This window comes from Danio rerio, chromosome 18, assembly GCF_052040795.2.
Source record: "Danio rerio strain M-AB ecotype USA chromosome 18, GRCz13ab, whole genome shotgun sequence".
NCBI classification, from domain to species: Eukaryota; Metazoa; Chordata; class Actinopteri; order Cypriniformes; family Danionidae; genus Danio; species Danio rerio.
In genome coordinates, this window is record NC_141038.1 from 25736493 (window position 1) to 25760491 (window position 23999).

Consider the following 23999-nt stretch of genomic DNA (forward strand, 5'->3'; position numbering starts at 1 on the left):
ATAAATGGAAGGTCCATATTACCTGCACTAAATTACAAGATACAAAATTAATAATTTTATATTAATAAAAAAAACATTTGAAGTCAAATATATGACTGAATCAAACATATATACAGGCCTATAGCCAGCTTGGTGAAACGAGTGGTTATTTTTTCTCAAAAACTGGACCTTTTTGCAGCTATTTGCCTCATTTTCCATTTAAGTATGAGACTTAAATACTGCATTTTAGTGACATTTTAAGCAAACTTTTTAGCTGAATTAGCTTGTAGGATGCTTATAAAAACACAATTTTTGATGTACCAAAAATATTTTCTTTATAAAGATTTATAATACAACATTTAAATAAATACAATTTTTTAACATACACATTTAAAAAAAAAAAAAGAAAAAGAAATCTAAGCTCATTCAACTTTCCTCACAAGGGTCACAATTTGGCTATTTAAATAAAATAATTATGAAAACACAATAATAATAATAATAATAATAATAATAATAATAACCACAATAATAATACTAATAATATAGAGCTTAATGATTTTATAGCTTTTCTTGTAAAAAAAGAAAGTATTTGAAAATTCCAGAATAACAACAATAGCCAAAATAGTACTTAAATTAATTTTATTATGGTCCGCTTTTGGTGCTTCATGGTCATTTTTTTTTCAAGAAAAAGGTCCAATATCTGGAATAAAAGTGACTTGTAAAATGTTTTCTCAATTAAAAAACAATACAGTAGCGAAAGTCAGATTGTAAAATGAAAATGTTTGTTAGCATTGGCCAAAACCGATTAGCTGAAGTCCCACCGAAGGAAAAATAAGTTTATGTATAGGACACATTCTGGACCTTTGTCAGTGAGGGGTGGGTCTTCTGAACCACCCGAACGCCTCTGGCTATGGGCCAGATATATATTTATTAAAGTATTACGTAGATATGTGTTCGTCCAGCTTTGCATGAACTCGTAACCTTTAAACTTAAACATTAGCCTTCTAGTGGTCTGCTAAATCTATATCCTTTGTTACTTTAGCTTCAACATAATGAGGCCGGGGCCAAACCATTAAAAGTAGTCAGCTCTAAAATTTCATTCACACCAATAAATCATCAAACGATTATTATCCTTCCATACATAAATATAGAATTTTTCTTCGAAATCTCTCAGAACAATTTGATAACTAGTTAATAACTCTGCACGAGATTAAAAAGAAGCAAGACAATATTCATTTACTGCAGCACTTTTCCACGATTGTCTCCAATCCAAACAGAGGTTTAGAATTCTTCTGACAAGTCGACCGCGGCCAGCGCTCAAATCTTTATGTTTATTCAGGTCCTCTCGTGTTATTGAACCCTCTAATTCACCTCTTAACTAAAAAGCTGATCCTCATCAACAATAGAAACAAACCCGCTTTCTCCAGCATCCAGACAAGAACCCTGAGGCTTGTTCAGCATGAGGAACGTCTGAAGAAAACAACCAGAGGAAGGAGAACAGAGCTGGGAGAAGAAACCCCCGATGGACTCTACAGCGTCTGATGTTTTTGCCGCTAAACTTCCTCCTGGTTCTTTCCCCCGCTGAGCCCTTGTGTCCAAACACACTTTAGGGCCAGCATGGGTAATTAATACACCTAATCACGTCCCTGCGCTGCTGCTATTGTGATGGCCTGACCACAGAACCAGCATCGTATTTATTTTTCCACACTTTCCTGCTCTCTCCCACACTCAGCTATTTCGGATTCCAGCTGTTATGTTTTTCCTCTCCTTCGGCAATCAATAATTACTTTGATATTTGTGTAGAAGCCGTTGCGTAATCGATACGGGGGTCAAGGAAAGTAAATTGCAGTCCCTTGCCTAATGATTTTGTTTTGCTTGGCTTGATGAGAAAGATGTTTATTATCTGATTATAGGGCAGCTTTATGTGTGTCAACTTTTAGCCTCGGCATATATCAGGGGAGGCATTTCACTGCCCACTTCATATCATTACACACACCCGATTGTGACATGTAGGAAGGTAGGATGTGAAATTCACACCTCAACGCTTGGTGAATTGTCTTCCAGCTGTCGTTGAGTGAAATTGTCCACCTACATTTATAAAAATAGAACTTTCAATGCGATAAAATAACAATTTTTGGTGTTTAACAAAGAAAGTGTCAGTGAATCATTTTTAATAGAACAATTTTTTCACACTATATTGTAAAAAAGGTGGGTGGTGTATCACGCCAAATGCATATGGTCACGAGACGCAACAAAATCAATCAGTATCCACAACCAATCAGAAGAGTGTAGACGGGATCTATCAACAAATGCACTGCAAATGCTTAAAAATACATACTGAGTTACTAAAATTATTTTCTTACTATTTATTATTAGATATGGGATATGTTTATTTTTCATAATTTAATTGTTCTGGTTTACTCTATTTTTGTGGTAAATTGATCATTGTAACTATAACATATATATTACAATTGTGTCCAAACATACATTCAGCTCGGTCACACTTTATTCTGATGGTCCATTTGTTTAATTAAAGTTACATTGCATCTGCATGCCAACTAATTCTCGTTAGATTATAAGTAGACGGTTAGGTTGGGGTTAGGGTTAAGGTTAGTGTGAGTTGACATGTCCTTGCAAAGTTTCTTATAGTCAGTTAAATGTCTGTTGAAGGACTGTTAAGTGTCAGTATCAAAAGATATTAAGCAGACAGTCTACTAATACTCACATGGACCATCAAAATAAAGTGTTACCTTCAGCTCTTTTAATATCCATTACAGCACATAACTGTTTTTAAAATAATTATGTCAAGGAAGAAATGTGGATGTTTGTTGCTAAACATAAAATACAATGTTTTAAAAGAACAAATAAACTAAAATAAATAGCTTTGTATTTTACTGTTGCTTTTAATTTTTAATCATATAATTTATAATGCCTCATAGATAGGTCCACATAGAATCTGTACGTGCAGAAATCTGCAGATTATTAGTCTATCATTGAGTCTGATTTATTTACTTGTGTAAATGTGTCAATTTATATTTGTTCAGTTTTTAAATCAATTTTAGTAATATTATTGACAAATATGAAAATGTTCATATGATTTATTTACAAAACAGTTTGTGAAGTAATATTTTCTGTCTTTTAATAGATATATTATATAAGAGACCTGCTTTGTTTACTAATTAAGTGAATCTAATTGGATTTTTATTAAAAATATAAAAAGTAAAAAAATAAATATTTTTTGTTTCAATATATAATGCTTTTAGTTACGATACTCTCACAATCATTCCACATAGATGTCACATAAATTCCACATCTTCAAAATTTTGCGCAGACCTTGCAAAAAATGTCTGCAGGTTCAGTCTGGCTCTACTCATGGGATTGGATATCTTTCCCTCACTAAAATCCTTAATATATAGTTTTGAACCATTTTGTATCATATTGTATTGTCTTGGTTTGGTTTGGTTTGTATTCATTCATTCATTCATGCTCTAAATTAAAGTATGTGAGGTTGAGTTTCAAATCATAGGTGTAAAAATGGGTTCACAAATTATACCAAATAAAATAATAGCCTTTGCAACCCTATACAGCTATTTAAGATAAATCAATTTCCTAGAATGAATCATACTTTGTGAAAGATAAACATTTACTGCACTGTTTAGGATAGACCAATTTACTACAATGAATGGCTCAGTAAGGCGCAAGACGTGTTTCGTGCAATTTGTTGCTATTTTTCGACCAGCGTAACAGTAATTTTCATGTTTTGTGCCAGGTTGTTTACATGAGGCCAAATGGTTGTGCTGGTCTAAAAAGCAGGTGTGTTAAGGCACATTATTGGTGTGTTGCTAATTTGAAGAACTATTGTAAAATAGATCATGCCATTGACCAACTAAAAGCTGATCTAAAGTCCAGTGTCAGGAAAGAGAATGAGAGGATTCAAGTGCAGGTCAAAAAAACAATTTTATTAATCTTGCTGACTGGGCAATAACAAAAAACCTCCAGCAGGTGGAGCTGGGGAACCCACAGAGGGATGAAAAATCCAGGCAAAAAATAAAGAAAAAATTAAGAAAACCAAGGATGGCCTCTAGAGGGCAGACGGCAGTCTCAAGCACCAGTAAAAAGGGGTAAAGCAAAAGAAAACTAAATGCAATACCAATCGTCCCAATAGGAGGCGCACGGCAAACCAAGCCGTCACTGGATAGTCAATGCAAAAGAAAAATGAAAGCAAAATAAAACTGCTTCAGCGAGAGGCGCACGGCAATCCAAGCCGTCAGTCAGCAAGGGGTTTATTCTGCGATGCTGGCAACCAGGACGAGAGGGAGCAGGAGGAGAGAAAGTCGGCTGGAGAGGAGATCGCTGGTGGGCGTTAATGCGGAACTGGAGCAGGAAGTGCCGAGAGGTGAGGAGAAACACAGCTGATCTACAGCAGGAACGGTCTGACTGGGGAGAAAGAAAAAGTAAAATCCAAAATCCAAAACAACAGTTAAAGACTGGCACTGGAGCCTAAACAGTAACGAGACGAGACGAGACGAGATCATGAAACAGGATCGTAAGGTAAGACACGCGAACGATAAGGTACAGGAAAGTGAGAACAAGAGGAATAAATAGGGAGACTAATGAAGGAAAACTACAGACAGGTGTGAATGAACTAATGATCTAATGCGTAGAATGACAAGTGGGTGGGGTGAGACAGCAGAGCGCATGGCGATCTGTCAAAATAACGCCATGTGCGCTGAGAAAACAAAACAAATGAATGTGACGACAACATGCAGGTGACAGACCATGACAGTACCCCCACCCCTAAGAGCGCCACCAGGCGCCTCAGGGGAGGGGCTTACCCCGTCGCCGGTGAAAGTCCATAATCAATGCCCGATCCAGGACATGCCGAGCCGGAATCCAACTCCTCTCCTCAGGACCATAACCCTCCCAGTCCACTAGATACTGAAAACCCCGGCCCCGGCGTCTGACATCCAGCAGTCTCCTGACACTGTATGCAGGAGAGCCATCCACTAGGCGAGGGGGGGGAGGGGCAGGGGAAGAGACAACAGGGTTAAGAATGGATCTAAACACAGGTTTGACCCTGGATACATGAAAAACAGGGTGTACCCGACCAAGAGTGGGAGGTAACTTGAGCCGAACTGCCACCGGACTCAAGACCTTGGTGATGAGGTATGGGCCAATGAACCTGGGAGCCAACTTGCGTGAGGCTACCCTAAGAGGCAGGTCCTTGGTGGATAACCATACCTTCTGACCACACACATATTCAGGTGGGAGGGTCCGATGACGGTCGGCTGCTGCTTTAGTCCGTCTAGAAGTCCGAGCCAAGACCTCCTTAGCCCTCATCCAGGTGCGACGGCACCGTTGGACAAAGGCCAAGGCAGACGGGACTGCAGCGTCAGGTTCCTGTGAGGGAAACAAAGGAGGTTGATAACCCATGGAACAGAGAAATGGGGACATACCAGTAGACGCAACCGGCAGGGAATTATGGGCGTACTCAACCCATGAGAGCTGTTGGCTCCAAGAACAAGGATTCTGGGAGGTCAGGCAGCGGAGAGTTCTTTCGAGATCCTGGTTGGCTCGCTCACATTGCCCGTTGGTCTGGGGGTGAAAACCTGAAGACAGACTCGTAGAGGCTCCGATCTGTCGACAGAACTCTCTCCAAAACCGGGAAACAAACTGTGGTCCCCTATCAGAGACTATATCAACCGGAAGGCCATGAATCCGGAAGACATGGTCAACCATAGCTTGAGCTGTTTCCTTGGCTGAGGGAAGTTTGGGCAAAGGAATAAAATGAGCTGCTTTAGAAAAACGGTCAACTACAGTCATGATGACAGTGTTTCCTCTTGAGGGGGGAAGGCCAGAAACAAAGTCAAGGGCCAGGTGTGACCATGGACGAGAGGGAATGGGCAAGGGCTTGAGCAGACCAACAGGCGCTTGGTTAGAGGTCTTATTCTGGGCACAAACCGAGCAAGCCAACACAAACTGCCTGACATCCTGCCTCAGAGAGGGCCACCAAAATCGCTGGCGGATGGCAGCCAGTGACCTCCAAATTCCTGGATGACAAACCAGCCTGGATGCATGCCCCCACCGGAGGACCTCGGAACGCAGCGCAACCGGCACAAACAGCCGACCATCCGGACACCCTTCTGGCACCTCAATCCCTCGACCGGCCTTAATTACCTGCTGCTCGATGCCCCAGGAGAGAGACCCAACCACTACTCCCTCAGGGAGGATGGGTCCAATTGAGGACTCCCCACTGGGGACCTCGAACAGCCGAGAGAGGGCATCAGGTTTAGTATTCTTGGACCCTGGCCGGTACGAGAGACTGAAGTTGAATCGACCAAAGAAGAGTGCCCAGCGGGCCTGGCGTGCGCTTAACCTCTTGGCCGAACGGACATATTCAAGGTTCTTATGGTCCGTCCAGACCAAGAAGGGATGCACTGCTCCCTCCAGCCAGTGACGCCACTCACCCAAAGCCAGCTTGACTGCCAACAGCTCTTTATTACCTATGTCGTAATTACGTTCTGCTGGGCTCAGGCGATGAGAGAAGAAGGCACAAGGATGCACCTTCCCATCCTTGGGGGACCGCTGAGATAGGACCGCGCCTACCCCAACATCAGAAGCATCAACCTCGACAATAAATTGTTGTTCAGGATCTGGAATAGAAAGGACAGGAGCAGAGATGAAACGGGACTTAAGAACATCAAAGGCCTCCTGAGCCTGTGTATTCCACCTGAACATAACTTTAGTGGAGGTGAGAGCCGTTAAGGGTGCAGCAATCTGACTAAAGTTCCTGATGAAGCGCCTATAGAAATTGGCGAAACCCAGGAAACGCTGCAGAGCCTTGCGGGTGTTGGGGACTGGCCACTTGGCAACGGCCCTTACCTTAGCAATATCAGGTTTTATTCCCTCAGCCGAGATGACATACCCCAGGAATGTAACCGACTTCGTGTGGAACTCGCACTTCTCCGCCTTAACAAAGAGTTGGTTTTCTAATAGTCGTTGGAGGACCTGACGTACATGATGAGTGTGTGCCTGTAAAGAGGATGAAAAAATGAGAATATCATCCAGGTACACAAAGACAAACTTGTTTACCATGTCTCTCAGCACGTCGTTGACCAGGGCCTGGAAGACAGCTGGGGCGTTGGTCAGACCAAAAGGTAAGACAAGATATTCGAAGTGTCCCGTAGGGGTATTAAAGGCTGTCTTCCACTCATCTCCCTCACGGATGCGCACCAAGTGGTAAGCGTTACGGAGGTCTAACTTGGTAAAGACCTGGGCTCCCTGCAACAACTCAAAGGCAGAAGACATAAGAGGTAAGGGGTACCTGTTTTTAATTGTGATGTCATTCAGCCCTCTGTAGTCGATACATGGACGCAGGGAGCCATCCTTCTTCTTAACAAAGAAGAACCCTGCACCCGCAGGTGATGATGAGGGACGGATGAGACCAGTACTAAGTGATTCCTGAATATACCTGTCCATAGCCTCTCTTTCTGGACCAGAAAGGGAATATAAGCGACCCTTGGGCGGAAAAGTGCCTGGGAGGAGGTCAATGGCACAGTCATATGGTCGATGAGGAGGAAGAGATCCGGCCCGAGCTCTGCTAAAGACCTGGCGAAGACCATGGTACTCAACCGGGACCCTTGTTACATCAACAGTCTCCTCCTGCAACACAGAACACAAAGAACCAGGAGACAAGGCAGAACCCAAACAAGAAGCAAGACAAGACTGACTCCTGGCCAACACAGAATTTCCGGACCAATCAACGTGAGGATTGTGCCGTACCAGCCAGGGATGCCCCAAGACAATAGGGGAACCTGGTGAATCAAGAAGGTACAGTTCAATGTCCTCACGGTGATTGCCGGAAACAACAAGACTTACACGAGGGGTGATGTGGGTAATGGTAGAGATGAGCTGACCCGCTAACGACCAGACAGAAATAGGAGAAGGGAGGGGGATGGCGGGGATACCCCACTGCTTGGCAGTGAGACCGTCCAGGAAATTGCCTTCGGCCCCGGAGTCGAGCAAGGCAGAGCAGGAGTTGAGGGATCCTTCATGTTGTATGGTGACAGGCAATAGGGTGCGAGACAGAGGGGAATTCAGACAGGGGGAGGCGCCCACCAGGATTCCCCGGTTTACTGATGGGCCCTGGCTTTTAAAGGACACTTGATGGCAAAGTGCCCTGGTTTGCCACAGTAGAGACACACGCCACGGGCTAGGCTGTCCCTCTTCTCCTGAGGCGTGAGGTGCATACGTCCCATCTGCATGGGCTCAGGATCGGAAGAGGAAGGAGTAGAGGAGGCTTGTTGGGGGAAGATGTCATCAGCCCTCCAGGAAGAATGGACAGACCGCCACTGGCGGCGGCGGCGAAGGCGCCCCTCAACACGTAGAGCTAAGTCAATAAGAGTCTCCAGGTGGCGAGGAAGCTCATGAGAGGCGATCTCATCCTGGATCTCCTCATTCAGACCCTCAAAAAATCTGGATCGGAGAGCCCCTTCATTCCAGTCACAGGTGGCCGCTAAAGTATTAAACATGATAGAATAGTCGGTGACAGAACGGCCCTCCTGGGTCAGTCGTGCCAACCTGGCAGCCGCCTCATCTCCCTGTGCGGACCGGTCAAAGAGCTTAATCATTTCGTCCTTAAAATCATCAAAAAAACGGCAGAAGGGTGCTCTAGCATCCCAGACTGCAGTGCCCCACTCACGTGCTCTCCCAGTGAGCAGGGTCAGGACATATGCCACTCTGGAGGCCTCAGTGGCATAACGGCGGGGTTGCAGGGCAAAAACAAGGCCACACTGCGATAAAAAGGCCCGACAGGAACTGGGATCTCCATCATACGGAGGTGGATTGTTGGCATGGGGCTCTGGATTGTGGTGGTGGGTGGCGATAGGTGGAGCAACCTGCCTGGGTCCTGCAGCTTCATGCTGGAGTGATTCAATTCGTGCGTTGAGCTCGACCACTTGGGCAGAGAGCATCTCCAACTCTCTGGAGGTGGTGGTGAGCTGGGTGGCATGTTGACCCAGGAGTGCACCCTGCTGGGCAAGGGCAGTTCGCACTTGATCCGTGCCTGCTGAATCCATTCTGACCTTATCGTTCTGTCAGGAAAGAGAATGAGAGGATTCAAGTGCAGGTCAAAAAAACAATTTTATTAATCTTGCTGACTGGGCAATAACAAAAAACCTCCAGCAGGTGGAGCTGGGGAACCCACAGAGGGATGAAAAATCCAGGCAAAAAATAAAGAAAAAATTAAGAAAACCAAGGATGGCCTCTAGAGGGCAGACGGCAGTCTCAAGCACCAGTAAAAAGGGGTAAAGCAAAAGAAAACTAAATGCAATACCAATCGTCCCAATAGGAGGCGCACGGCAAACCAAGCCGTCACTGGATAGTCAATGCAAAAGAAAAATGAAAGCAAAATAAAACTGCTTCAGCGAGAGGCGCACGGCAATCCAAGCCGTCAGTCAGCAAGGGGTTTATTCTGCGATGCTGGCAACCAGGACGAGAGGGAGCAGGAGGAGAGAAAGTCGGCTGGAGAGGAGATCGCTGGTGGGCGTTAATGCGGAACTGGAGCAGGAAGTGCCGAGAGGTGAGGAGAAACACAGCTGATCTACAGCAGGAACGGTCTGACTGGGGAGAAAGAAAAAGTAAAATCCAAAATCCAAAACAACAGTTAAAGACTGGCACTGGAGCCTAAACAGTAACGAGACGAGACGAGACGAGATCATGAAACAGGATCGTAAGGTAAGACACGCGAACGATAAGGTACAGGAAAGTGAGAACAAGAGGAATAAATAGGGAGACTAATGAAGGAAAACTACAGACAGGTGTGAATGAACTAATGATCTAATGCGTAGAATGACAAGTGGGTGGGGTGAGACAGCAGAGCGCATGGCGATCTGTCAAAATAACGCCATGTGCGCTGAGAAAACAAAACAAATGAATGTGACGACAACATGCAGGTGACAGACCATGACATCCAGTGCAGATCGTGTTAGTTATGCGCCTATGCAAGCGCTTATATATTGCTTAAAACACACACAGGATGTACAGCAATACACAAATATCTTTACATATGAAAAAAAGATTAAATTTTTACAAAAAAAATTTTTTTCTATATAAACATAAAAACCACTGCCTCCATGCCTTATCTTGAGAGGCTTATCAGTTTATTAAAGACAATTTGCATTTGTATAATGTTATTAGTTTTATTATTAGTAGTCATATTTATTATATGTGTATTTAAAGTTGTTTAGATTTATATTTGTTTAAAAACAAGTTTAGATTTGTTCACCTGCTGGGTTTTGAAGACATATGTATCACCAAATGGGGCAGAAGAATAGGACATGTGCTTGGAAATAACAAGGATAAGTTTTATAAGTGACAATAATTGGATAAGTTTTTTTTTTTTTTTTTTACCACACTTTGTTTTTATAGTTCATTGATTAATTTGCTGGAAATTAGAACTGAATTTATAAATGAAATTGAAACTAATCTTTGTGCTCAAACAAAAAAAAAATTATATGTAGGCTAATGGATGTCTTCAGTAGAATGAGTTTCCACTGGTTCCGCACTCTACGAAAGTAAAGGAGTAAAGTAAAGGGTAAAAGTAAAGTAAAGAGAAAGTAAAGCAGCTGAATGGAGGAGGCTCATTCTTTATCCTCATGCTGCAGATGGTCTGTTTAACTCTTTTCTCGCTAGTGAAGCGTTCAGGTTTTTCACTTACAAGTCTGCCATGCAAATAGCAAGTGTGCCATGCGGGGAAGCAACTGACTGTTAAAGAGAATGGGAGATAATATTCTGATTGGTTTAATGCATGTTATACTCAAAATATACCCATAACTCAATAAGAGAATAAGCACAACTCTGTCAGATTATGCGCAGGGGCGCAGAGCATATTTTTTCATCCTTAAAATAGCAAAAGTGGATTCAGACATGCCCCTAATGCTTTTGTACCATACGCTTTAGACTTTGCGCCAAGATCGTTAAAATAGAGCTTTATGATTCAAAATACTGTAAATGACTAGAATAAGACAGACATTGCCATGCTACATAATGAGTGAGTAAAACATGGTTCACACTTTATTAAAATGTTTTTATGCTAAAACAGAGCAAACACAAACAAAGAAAAAAAGAAGCAAAAAACCTGTTGATAACAATATAAAACTACTTTTTGAAACTATGTTGAAACTAATTTTAATTCCAAAGAAAGACATGTAAAACTGATTTAAACATGACATTCTGATGTATTTTTATGCATGAAATGCCACTAATCTTTAAACATGTGGACAGACACTCTGGAACCATTTATTTTTAAGAAAGTAAAAGCATTATTTTCAACTGAGGACTTCCCTTTCTCCTCCGTGGAAACTTGACTGTTTTAACAACGATTAAAATAGATGGATATATACATACTGTACTGAATATTCAAACTGAAGCAAAACAATAAAAGACTCAAATAATTCAACCTCTCCACTGGAATAAAATATTAAGACACAAAAAAACACCACACTACTCTAAAGCCTGTGATTCTAAGAATGTTTGATTGTAACTTGATTGCCGTGTCTGTCTCTCATGTACAGTCTGAGCCCTGAAGCCATACAACATGTAACGAAAAGGCCCACCTTCCTTTTGCCCAGCCCAAGGGCAACACAAAGCACAATAACAAACAGCTCAGGCAGCAGAAGCATCTGCTCTCCGGGCATGTGACTCTGCAGACAGATGTTGGAGCCCAGCTGTTAACACAAGATCATTTGTATGTTTGAGGAGCGGGATCCCATTTGGGCTTCCTCTGATGATTATTTCCCCCCTTCTTTTCACAATAATCTTCCTACAGCTCTGTTGCTGTGTGTTTTCCTCTTTCTCATCTTCTCGCATACACATGCACACAGAGAGACACTAACGCGAGCACACACATTCTGTGAAAACAACAATGGTTTCACTGTACTTGAGGCCCACCCTGCAGCAGTGAGCTCAGGATTTCCTATTATCTTCCATGTATGTACATGTTTGGGGTCTCGAAGGGTTTACACTGCTCAACTCTGCAAATTTTCACAATGCAGAAGTGCATCTTAAAAGGGCGATTTCGAACATCAATATGTTTTATTTAAGCTGTTTTGTAGTTGTGTGGCTGATCAGTACTTAAAGTGCACATATTAGTATCTAATAGGAAATACATGCCTCAGTCTTACTACAAATATGCTGCACCAGGTATTGTATGTTTCGGATTACAAATCCACTAGAAGGCGCTGTCTACATTTTTGCAAATCCAAAATACATTACTTGGGTTTTGTTCTATGATTCGGATACACATCCTTCTTGCACATGTTCATTTAGTGAGCCATTGAAAAAAATTAGGCTAAAGCATGTACCTCCGAAGCTGAATGAATTGTACTGGACAGGGCTATGACTAGCACTAGGACTAGCTGGTCCCACTAAACCTCACACTCATCCGGGTCACCACACAAATGGAACCACTCCAGTTCTACTCACCCCAACAAGGGCGTAATATTCACTCTCACAGACCCTACAAGCTGGCCTTACAAAACCCCACTCTCACCTGGGTGACAACACCATCGCTCTTTATAGGATTTCCAATGCAGTCTATAGTATCAGTTGCTCTCCCCAAGTTGGACTGAACTGTAAGGTGTTTGAACAATTATTTCAGAAGAAGTGGGTGCACTACAGCCTATAGCAGTGTTTGGGAAGCTACAGATGTGGCCAATGAGAATTGCGTGTGTGAATGAATGTGACCACACACAATGCTGCATTGTAATGCGGTACCGCACAAAATGGTCTAACAAAAGAAAGACATGACCAGAAGGAGGCAGTTATGTATTATAGTGAAAATACTGAACTGATATAGTTGCATACACACGGAAAGTAGCAAAGGAAATTTAATAGGCTGATCATGATTTTCTCATCAATAGTATCATGAGATTTTTTATGCTGGTATGTTCAAAATGGAATGGTATGTTGTTGAAAAACAAATCTTCAAAATATTGTGGATCAACTAAAAATCCCGATCTAAAAACATAGCTTTGACTAGCCGTCATCTTGAATGCTGCTAGGAGTTTGAATGCTATTTCATTAGAAGCATAAAATAAATACCTCTATAAAAATATAATAAAAAGAAAACTCCAACATTATTTAGCATAATTTTGTTTTAATTCAGTTGTTTTGCTTTTTTAAAACGTTGGTGTTCTCCTTCAAATTACTGTTATGTTTTTTTAAAAACTATTTAAAACATTAGCATTAGTTTCAGTGTATTTCAAGTGTTTTAGTTTCGCTTTAGTATATATATATATATATATATATATATATATATATATATATATTTTTTTTTTTTTTTTTTGCATGTGCGTGTGCAATATTATGCACACATAGCTGCAACAAAAATGAGAAAATGTAATATTAACATAAGCTATATTTAAAAAAGTGTTGCAGCAGATAATTTTTTAAGGTTATGCCTTTACAGCATGCTGCACTCTCTGTGTTCTGTGCATTTTGAGTCATGCAGCAGTGGGCGAACTCTCACTGTACCTGAAAAGCGGTGCGTGTGTATAGCAGTGTTGTGGATGCAGCTACTGTAACTACACTACAAGTTACTTTCTAAAAGTTGCTTAATGCTTTATTATATGTTTCAAATTTTTCAGAATGTCATGAGTTAAGGAACAAAAAGTGCAACAAATGTAACCTTGCAATCACAAAATAAATAACTTACATTAAATTTACGAGATCATTTCATTCATTTTCTTGTCGGGTTAGTCCATTTATTAATCTGGGGTCACCACAGCAGAATGAACCGCCAACTTATCTAGCACATTTTTACGCAGCGGATGCCCTTCCAGCTGCAACCCATCTCTGGGGGAGATCCACACACACATACACACACTCTCATACACTACGGACAATTTAGCCTACCCAATTCACCTGTACTGCATGTCTTTGGACTGCGGGGGAAACCAGAGCACCCGGAGAAAACCTATGCGAATGCAGGGAGAACATGCAAACTCCACACAGAAACGCCAACTGAGCCAAGCATCGAACCAGCGACCTTCTTGCTGTGAGGCGACAGCACTACCTACTGCGCCACTGCATCACTGTATACGAGATCAATATCTCCAAAAAAGTGACCATTCCTTTTTGATAAGACATTTTATTGAAGCTCTCGTACAACCTTCTTCAGGCCAATTGGAGACTGTTAAAATACTTTAGTAGCTAGTTACTTAAAATAAAAACTGCATTGTATCCTACCAGTGTGTTTATACCACAAGAGCTTAAAAGTAGCCAGAATTCGATTAAAATGAAAGCCAGTGATGAGCTCCAACAAAAGCAGCGTGTCACGTCTTGGACAATGTGGGCATTGTGAGAGTTAAAATCATGTCCAACTTTATGGCAAACGATTGTAATGTACTAGGTCCTTCACTTTAAAGGACTCCAGAGAAAGCAATCCTGTAAATTTCAACATTAGTTCCCAAGCAAAATGCAGGTTGATTGGTCCTATGGTAGGCTATTTAAGGGTGTGCTAAATTAACTTTAACACAAAAGGCTAGTGAACACCTTCTCCTGTATAAACAGTATGTTGAAATTAGGCTAGCAATGAAACATGAATTCCAAAGCCTCAAAACATAAACAGCTTTTAATTGGTTTATGTCATTAGAAAAAATGTAAACATGTTCAATAGTCACAATGCCAATGGCAAAGTAGACAAAGCTAATGACGTTCTTGCTGGCGGTGGTCTGGTTTTACTCGCCTCACTCTAGACGGGATTCAAACTGTAATTTTGCCATGGGAGACGGGCACACCTTAGCCTCTGTCAGCTGTTAGTGCACCTCTTGAGGCCAAGGGAGTAATGCTTACTCACACAGCTCCTACAGTACTAGCTGGTCTCCGTTACATAAGACTAAAATAGAATTGGCTTTGAGTGCAAGTGAATTGTCATTGAAGATTAGTACTTGACTTGTTACCTCGGTTACTTGCTTATAACTGTCTCTTGCACAATACATTCATTGTCTTGTAAGTAATATTGGTAAGAAAGAGTGTGTCTGGAGTGTCTTGTAAGTGGAGCAACCTCTCAACTGTCTTTTGAGTGAGCAAAGACCTAGATTAGCCACTTTGAATTCAGTCTGAACTCACATATATAAACATCTACAGTAGTAGTGTGATAATTCCAGTCTTTGGGCTCTCTGTAGCATGTTATACCTTCTAATCATCCTGATTTTACACGTATTGTGCTCATGTCAGGAGGACTTAACACACATCTATCCGAGACAGACCTCTGTTTAGACATGCCTGCTCAGTTTAATGAGAGACAGGGAACCTGGCAGGCAAGTCATACCGCATCTTTGAACTAAATCTCATGGGTTCAAGTTGGTGATAATCTGCGCTCCAGCCCAGTTGATCACTGCAATGATGTGTATGTGAATCTACTGGAAGATAATGAGGGATATCAGGTTTCAGCAGAATATGCAGTCAAAAAAAAAAAAAAGGTTTTCAAAGTAACAAGATAAGACTCACATACTGTACATGAAATGCAGCTTGCATCAGCTTGCAAGATCAGCTAGTCGTTTAAGAAAACTTCCTCTATCAACTTCTGTTCCTCATTCAACTTCTGTACACATATAGTACTGTTCATTATTCCAGAAGGGCCGGAAATTTCTGAAATAAAAGAACTAAAGCTTTTTCTACCTTGTTTTTTAGTTGAAATCTACATTTAGTGAGATAAAGTTCAAATTTTGAGAAATGTTACTTTTTTTATTTAGTACCAACAACGCACTAATTTTATTTCGTACACTAGTTATATATATATATATATATATTATTGCTGTCAAAATTAGTGCGTTAACGTATGCGATTAATTTTAAATAATTAACGCGTTAAAAAAATTTACGCAATTAACGCAGTTGCAGGTTTTTTTAACTTCCTGTTGTGGTGGACGTGTGTTTAACATGCAAGAAATGTGGAGAAGAACAAGGAAGCACTTTTTGAAGGCAAGTATCAGTATAAAACAATTAGTCGCATCACAGGTTATCCAAAGTTTCATGCAATTTCGGGTATTTTATTTTTAACTTTCGACTTCTGTTGTAAGTTGATACCGCATGGCGAACAGAAAGAAAATCCTCCGCATTTCGTGACTCTGTGTTCCTTTAAGGTAATAAAATCACTGCTTAGGCTACACAGTAGACTTTTAATAAGAGTATAATCTTAATCATATTAAAATCGGAGTATTGGTGTCTTATGTGAATGTACTCAGAAAGTCTCTGGTGAAGTCGCGAGCTGTCAAAGACAGGGCATTACTCTGCCTTTCAGCATGAGCCCTCCAAGTTTAGCGTGTTTCCTCATTAAACACAACGAAAGCATATGCTTAGCGTTGTTGTGTCAAAATACTTGTGAAATACAGTAATACTTTAGGACTCTTAGTTTAAGCAAATTTGATGAATGTGATCATGCGTGTTGAATCTGAGGGGAGTCGCTCCAGTATGGAAGGCCGTTGGGGCCAAAACTTCTTCAGCACGTTGTGTGTGTGTCTGTGTGTGTGTCTGTGTCAGGCCCGTTGAGGGGTGTCAGGGGTGGAGTGAGCGACGTATCTGAGTAGGGGCATGTGCACGCGAGACGTACCTGAAGGACGGTGGGGTTGAGTTGCGCGCGACATAGGCTACCTGAAGAGTTAGGAGGGATGCGGGGAAGAGGGGTGTGCAATGTATTTAACGACCGGTTTGTGAGAAATTATCATTCATTTGCGGGCATTTGGGAGTCTCTGTGCACTTGCGGGATACTCCTAGTCTAAGCAACTGGATGAATGTGAAGGAGGATTAAGCAAAATTGTTTCTACTCTATAATTAATGTTCTCTACTCACAGCAATAAAACTTTACAATGAGTGCAACAGTTTGTATTCTATAGTTTATTATTATAATTTTTCATTTTCCATATCTGCAATTCCTGTATTTTGGCATTTTTTGCCGTCCACTTAGAATCCAACATGGAAATCAATGTTTTCTTTATTGGCATTGATTGTTTTTAAATTTAATGGCATTAACATGCCTGTGTTTTAATTTCTTTAATAAATATGGCTATCAAGCCAAGATCTTGATGGTTTATTGTGGGTATGTTGTTTACATGAAGAAATCTGTGTTACAAGTTGAACAAAAATTCTATTAAACATTTATATTTTGAATTTTAATTCTAATAAACAATTATATTTTGAATTTAAATAGTTTTTGTCTTGCGTTTACATTAATTTTACATTTGAAAAGCCAAAATTACAAGTTTCAGTATTTTAAATGCGATTAATCGCGATTTGTTTTTAAAGGTGCGATTAATTAGTTAATTTTTTTAATCGATTGACAGCACTATTATAAATATATATAATATAATATAATATAATATAATATAATATAATATAATATAATATAATATAATATAATATAATATAATATAATATATCAGTAGGAACCCGCATGGACCCAAGATTCTCACCGAAATCAGTCAAGTTTGGTGAAGGAAAAAGCCTGGTTTGGGTTACATTCAGTATGGAGGTGTGCAAGAGATCCGCCAAGTAGAGGCCAACATCAACAGTCTGAAGCCTGGTTTATACTCGACGTGTCCACTAGTTAGCTTGAGTGTGCGCAACGAATATGACGTCATCGCTTGCAGAGGTTCACTTTGGGTGTGTGTGACATAATTTTGAATGGCGGAGTGCACTTTTTTTTTTTTTTTTTTTCAGAATCGAGCTAACAGTTTGCATGGTGCCGCTTTTGATTTGAGCTCACTATGAATCACTTAAAGAAATGTTGTATGAAACAGGTACACCTGTACAGACATCCTTATAATTTGTCTATGCATGATCATAGAGATAATCAAATGACCAATAATTCTTGGCTAAAAATTGTAACAGTAGAGAAAAAGGAGGAAAGTTTTTGTAAAAGTAAAAAAAAAAAACTTAAAGAATAAGTTTGTTAAAACCAAAAAAAAAGAGACCATGGCAAAAAAGTGGTTTTAATACACAACTACAGACTATGTTTTTCCACCATTCATAGGTTTTACACTGATGTATATATTACAATTTTGAATTTAAAACAATTTAATATTTATAAAAAATGAAGTCACAAATTATTTATTTGATAACTGGAAAACAATATTTGAACATATCGGTTTACAATATACTAATGCCCCATTTTTCTGGGATTTAATGGTGATAATGGTCAGTAATGTTTAACCATTATTGCCTTTTTAGCATATTAGTAGAGGACAAACTAGCCAGACAGTAATGTGTGAATTTTTTAGTGGGTTAAGTAAAAAAAAATAGTATTTAGTTTTTAGATTTTTATTAAGTATACTTTTTTTTTTGCTTTTATTCTTGACATAATAAAAAATATATATATATATTATTATTTTTTTTATATATAAACTTTAAAAAAGGTGGAACTGTCCGAGACATGAACAAAAGCAAGTAATGCATCAAAGTTTGAATGTAAAAAATCTTGAATAATTAAACCAATCTTTCTGATCATTAAAATAATTCATAAAAATAATTAGTTTCAAAATCTTGAATGATATTATTGATATGACATTGTTCCAGAAACTTCCTTTTTCTCTGTTTATCCATCTGATTTAACGGTGGGTTTCTTTTGACTGTCTCCTGTCATATTAAAGAATATCACATCAGTGCAAGTATAAAAGCCTCATCCATTTAATGACGTGTGTACGCAGTCAGCGAAGGTCCGTGACGCCGCGCCAGGTGAAAGTATAAATCAGGATTCAGGTATTAATACGTTTATGCTGCTCATTACATTACAAACAACATAAAAGGGCAAATTCTTCAGCAGGATAGCGCTCCTTCTCATACTTAAGCCTCCAGATCAAAGTTCCTGAAAGCAAAGAAGGTCAATGTGCTCCAGGATTGGCCAGCCCAGTCACCAGATGTGCATCGCTGAGCATTTCTGGGGTAAGATGGAGGAGACATTGAAACTGAATCCAAAGACTCTTGATGAACTATGGGAGTCCGGCAAGAACAGTTTCTTTGCCATTCAAAATGACTTTATTAATAGGTTATTTAAGTGATAGCAGAGATGTAGGGAGGCAGACGTCTAAGCTCATGGGAGTCATACACAATATTAATTCTTTTTCCACTGCATCATGACTTTATATTCTATAATGTACATTATTTCTGTTAAGTGACAAGACTTTTGTCCAAGCAAAGTCAGTTAAACAGTAAAAAAAATCAAGGCATGATCATATTTTTGATTTAGGCAAAATGAGTGTAATCTACAGGTATTTGCCTTTCATATAAGCCACTTCTGATGCCAAATGATTAATTAGAAGTCAAGCTGTTATTTGTTGTTTCGAAAATTGCTACAGCAGACTATTGAGCAGAAAAATGTAAGATTGTACAAAAATAAATAAATAAAATAATGCAACATTCTCAAACTGAAAAAAGGTCATGATCTTCTCCTTTTTGATTAAGAAGAATGCATAAATCACTGTGATATCAAGCAAAAAAGGGCGCCACGCACCATGTTTTGTTTTGTTTGAGATAAAGGCGGTGTCATTTTTAGCCTGACGCCCCTCAGGAGAGCTATATCTGCGGCAGACACTCCATTACACTGACCTGGAATCAGACTGTGCCAGCCGGGTCACAGCTTTCCCCATTCCCCCTTTTCCCTCCACAGGGGCTTCCCTTCTATCTATCCCATGTCGGAAGAAAGATAGCAACGGGCTCCTACAGTACCTGGTTAGGAAAGGGGGAGCTTTAAATTCTTCCCTCCCAAGTTCAGAGTCAATTTGTTATCAAATCAAGCGTCGGCCGCCTGATTCATTGCTATTCAGCACTCTTGCTGATTTATATGCAGAATGTAAAACAGATGCCTTATGCGATACATATTTATGGTGAGCCCTGCTCTCACAAGATTTATTATAGCTTCTTTCATCGGGGTGTGCATGAGCAGCACCATGATGACTTGTATTTCCTCTCAGCTCTCAATGCCAAACTCATTAAAAAGAGGTGTGACTATTAATATACATTGTAATACTGACACCTCCTAATTTATAACCCCTCTGTCGGGGTGGAGAGGTTTTTTTTTCTCCCTTCCTCGCCTGTCTGCGGGGATCCTTTTTTGAGGTTGAGAGCATGTGTACATTTGTGTATGGAAGAGAGACGTGGAGTTTGCATTCCACGGATATATGTATCAGCGTGTCTGGGAGTGTATGTGCTTCCATGTGTTTGTGTGCGTGTGTGTGTGTGTTTTTGGGGTCTGGGTCTCTCTGAAAAAGGAGTGGGGGGGTCCTGCTGTTCTCTTAGATTGATTTATGGGGTTTCTTTTCTCGTGTAGGCTCAGGGTTTTATAGGCCTCGGGCCCAAGCATCTGAATCCCTTCTCAAATGTTGCGAGATCAGTCGGACCTGCGCTTGAGCTGATCTCCAGATAATGCCACTGTGTGGAATGAAAGTGCCGCAGTTTGAAGTGCGTTGCTTTCAAAGAGTTAGTGGCAATATAATGATGCGGTGGCTTTTCATTAGGTGGTAGACCTCTTAAACAGGAATAAATATATATTTCTTAGAATACTGAGGATGCCTTACCTGAAAACTATTTTATGCAGTGTACAAATCATTATTTCTCAAATAATAAATGTGTTTTGGCATCATTTATGAATGCATACATGTATATTTAGTTGTGCAACTATCTTGAAATTTGAATAATGAATAATTATGAAACATTCATTATTTACTATTATGGTACATGTATTAATAGTATTGTATTATTATTATTATTTATTTATTTATTTTTTTATTACTGTCATTTCTTACTTCATCACATATCTATGTTAAAGACTTCTGTACAGAATGCATAACTACAATTTAACTATTGAATTAACCTTTAAAATTGTATGTCAAATGTAATAATTTATTAGTTGAGATTAAAATAAAGTAAAAAAAAATAAATATAAAGAAAAATAAATAATATAAAATAAAATAAAAATAAAATAAAAGCAAAGAAAAACTAAAACTTAATAAAATAAAACTAAATAAAATAAAAAATAAAATAACAATAAAACTAAATAAAATAAAATAAAATAAAATAAAATAAAATAAAATAAAATAAAATAATCAAGCAAGCCATTGATGATTCATGTGGTGGGGAAAAAATCATGTCACGCTCACCTAAAATATACCAATGGTGCATCAAATAAACCAAAAGGCCTTATTATAAGCTTACTCTTGTCTTAATTTCTAGTTTTTCAGCTAGAAATCAATAAAGAGCATCCCTTAAAAGATGATGTTTTTCGACTCCTCCATGAGCGCAAAGGTTTTATATAGTTGTGTCCTGATATAATGGGCTGCGGGTGCTTTGTGGCACCTTCCCCTGCTCAGTCCGCTAATTGAGCTCGGGCAATGCGTTTCTGAATCCTGATGTAGGCTAATGATATTTTAACCAGCGGCTCTCCTATTGAGCAGACAGGGTTTTCCCTCCACTAAGACTAATGAGAAAAGGTGGGCTGTTCTACTCTGCTGGCAAGCTATTCATGCACTGGGGGAGATGGACACACAAAAAAAGAGAAAGGGTGTTAAAAAAAGTTTCAGTCCCAAAGGCCTGTGATGGGTGTTTTAGGCCCTGCCATTGTGGCCTAAACCCTTCAAATGAGTGAATATTGGGGTGCTTAACTCAGCCCATCATGGGGGCCTTTATGTGACAGCTAACTGTGAGAGAAACCTCCTAAGTCCATTTCTTTTCTGTTTCTTTCTTTCCTCTTTTCTCGTTGGAGTAAAGCCGCCAATAGGGCGATTGGTAAAATCCCCTTCAAAATGAGCTGGTTCCCACCCAGTGCGATTAGATCCTTATAGAGGACTTTAATGTTGAGGCAAAAACATACATATGGATTTGCAGACACACTCATATGACCACAGTGTGGGTTTAAGTCACAAAACAATGCAATGGATAAACAAAGTTAACAATTTATAAATATATAAAGATTCATATTAAAATATTATTAAATGAGGAACAAAAATGTTCATAGATATTATGTTATTATTATACAATACTGCTACTACTACTACTGCTGCTACTATTACTACTACTAATAATAATTATTATTATTAATTTATTAATTCATTTTCTTTTTTAGCTTTTTCGTCTCTTTATTAATCTTGGGTCGCCACAGCGGGATGAATCGGCAACTTATTCCGATTTTTCATGTGTTTTACACAGCGGATGCCCTTCCTGCCGCAACCCATCACTGGTAAACATCCACACATTCCCACTCGTACACTATGGATAATTTAGCCTTTCCAATTTACAAGCCTATACCACATGTCTTTGGACTTGTGAGAGAAAAGCCAACTGACCCAGCCGAGGAATTCAACCCCGAATATTTCAACCCTTCATTTACCAAGCAAAATTAAGATTTTGAGTTGCTTAAATCCCACACACAGTGCTAATGATGGAAGAAACAGAGCTTGAAATATGCAAAGTCAAAATACAAAGCATCATGTAGGGGCCTGTTCTGTTTCTCACATTTCACATTTCTTCACGAGTCCTTTGCTCAACTTAAATTCTCTCTCTCTCTTTTTTAGAATACAACATAGTAACATAGTCTTAACTCCATTTGGATGTAATCATTCATAATTACATTTCCTAACTTTTTTTTATTCTTGGAAAATACATTCAATTTTTACAAAAGAAAAAGACAAAAAAAAAAGACGGGCGATTTTTGAAAAAGTATCCTTTCACTTGCTTTGTGAGCAGCCAAAGCTAAGCAAACAAATGCTTTTTCCTCTGAGAGCCCTTGAGCTGCTTTCTTGCTGCACATGAAGTTTCCTGCGATTGATAAGAAAGACCTGATTTTGCATTTTCATTTTTTGGACTTGACCCTCTTCACCCAGAGGGAAAAGTAATGCTGACAAATTGGGGTTTCATTTATAGTCGTATGTTTGCATAACTTAAGCCTTGTAAGCTCAAAGTATTTGACTTCATTAAAGCTGAAGCAAAACAAATAAAGCCGAGTAATAAAATATGATGGCCAGTCACAGTCTAAGAGATATTGAAGGCAGAGTTCACCCCAAAAGTCTTCTATTATTAACTCACTCACTTGAGTTAGACTTTATTTTGATGGCCCCCTTTAGAGATGCAATTTTTGGCACTACATGTCAGCTAGCTCTCATTAGAGTACTAGCGGATACAACGCAGACAGTCTAGGACTTTCATGAATGCAAATTTTACATGCACAGTAGTTGCCAAAATGATTGTAGACATTACTATCAAAGAGTAGAAGCAGATATTATGAACACAGTCTGCTAAAACTCTAAAGGCTAAGGCACACCAACCACGTTGGGCTTTGTTTAATCATCAGTCAGGCTACATGGTTTGGTTTGCTCCACATTTGGTTGACGTTGGTTGAATGAATTTATTTATTCATTCTTTCATTCGTTCATTCATTTTCATTTGGCTTAGTCTCCTTTTCAGAGGTCGCCAGGGTGGAATGAACCACCAACTATTCCAGCATATGTTTTATGTAGCGGATGCCCTTCCAGCAGCAACACAGTACTAGGAAACACCCATACACACTCATTTACACATACACTATGACCAATTTAATTAAATCAATTCACCTGTCTTTGGACTTGTGGGGGAAACCGGAGCACCCAGAGGAAACCTATGCGAACATGGTAAGAAGATGCAGACTCCACACAGAAATGCCTACTGGCCCAGCCAGGACTTGAACCAACAACCTTCTTGCTGTGAAGGAACAGTGCTGACTACTGAGCCACCATGCGACCCTTCATTGTCCAAAATCAGCAAGTCAAATTGGAGCTGGACCGTTGACTGAAGATAGCAATTCAACTGGTTATTTAGCAACAAATCAAAGTGTTAATGTGACACAGTGTAGTGATGTAGCAAGACAAAGTGGCTGGCTCTAATTTCGCTACAATATTTGCAAACGATACAGATCGTTACATTTTAGATTAGATTTTTTTTGTCAATAGCATGTTGTAAACCATTAAATATTTTAGGATAGATAGTAAGTGATTATCA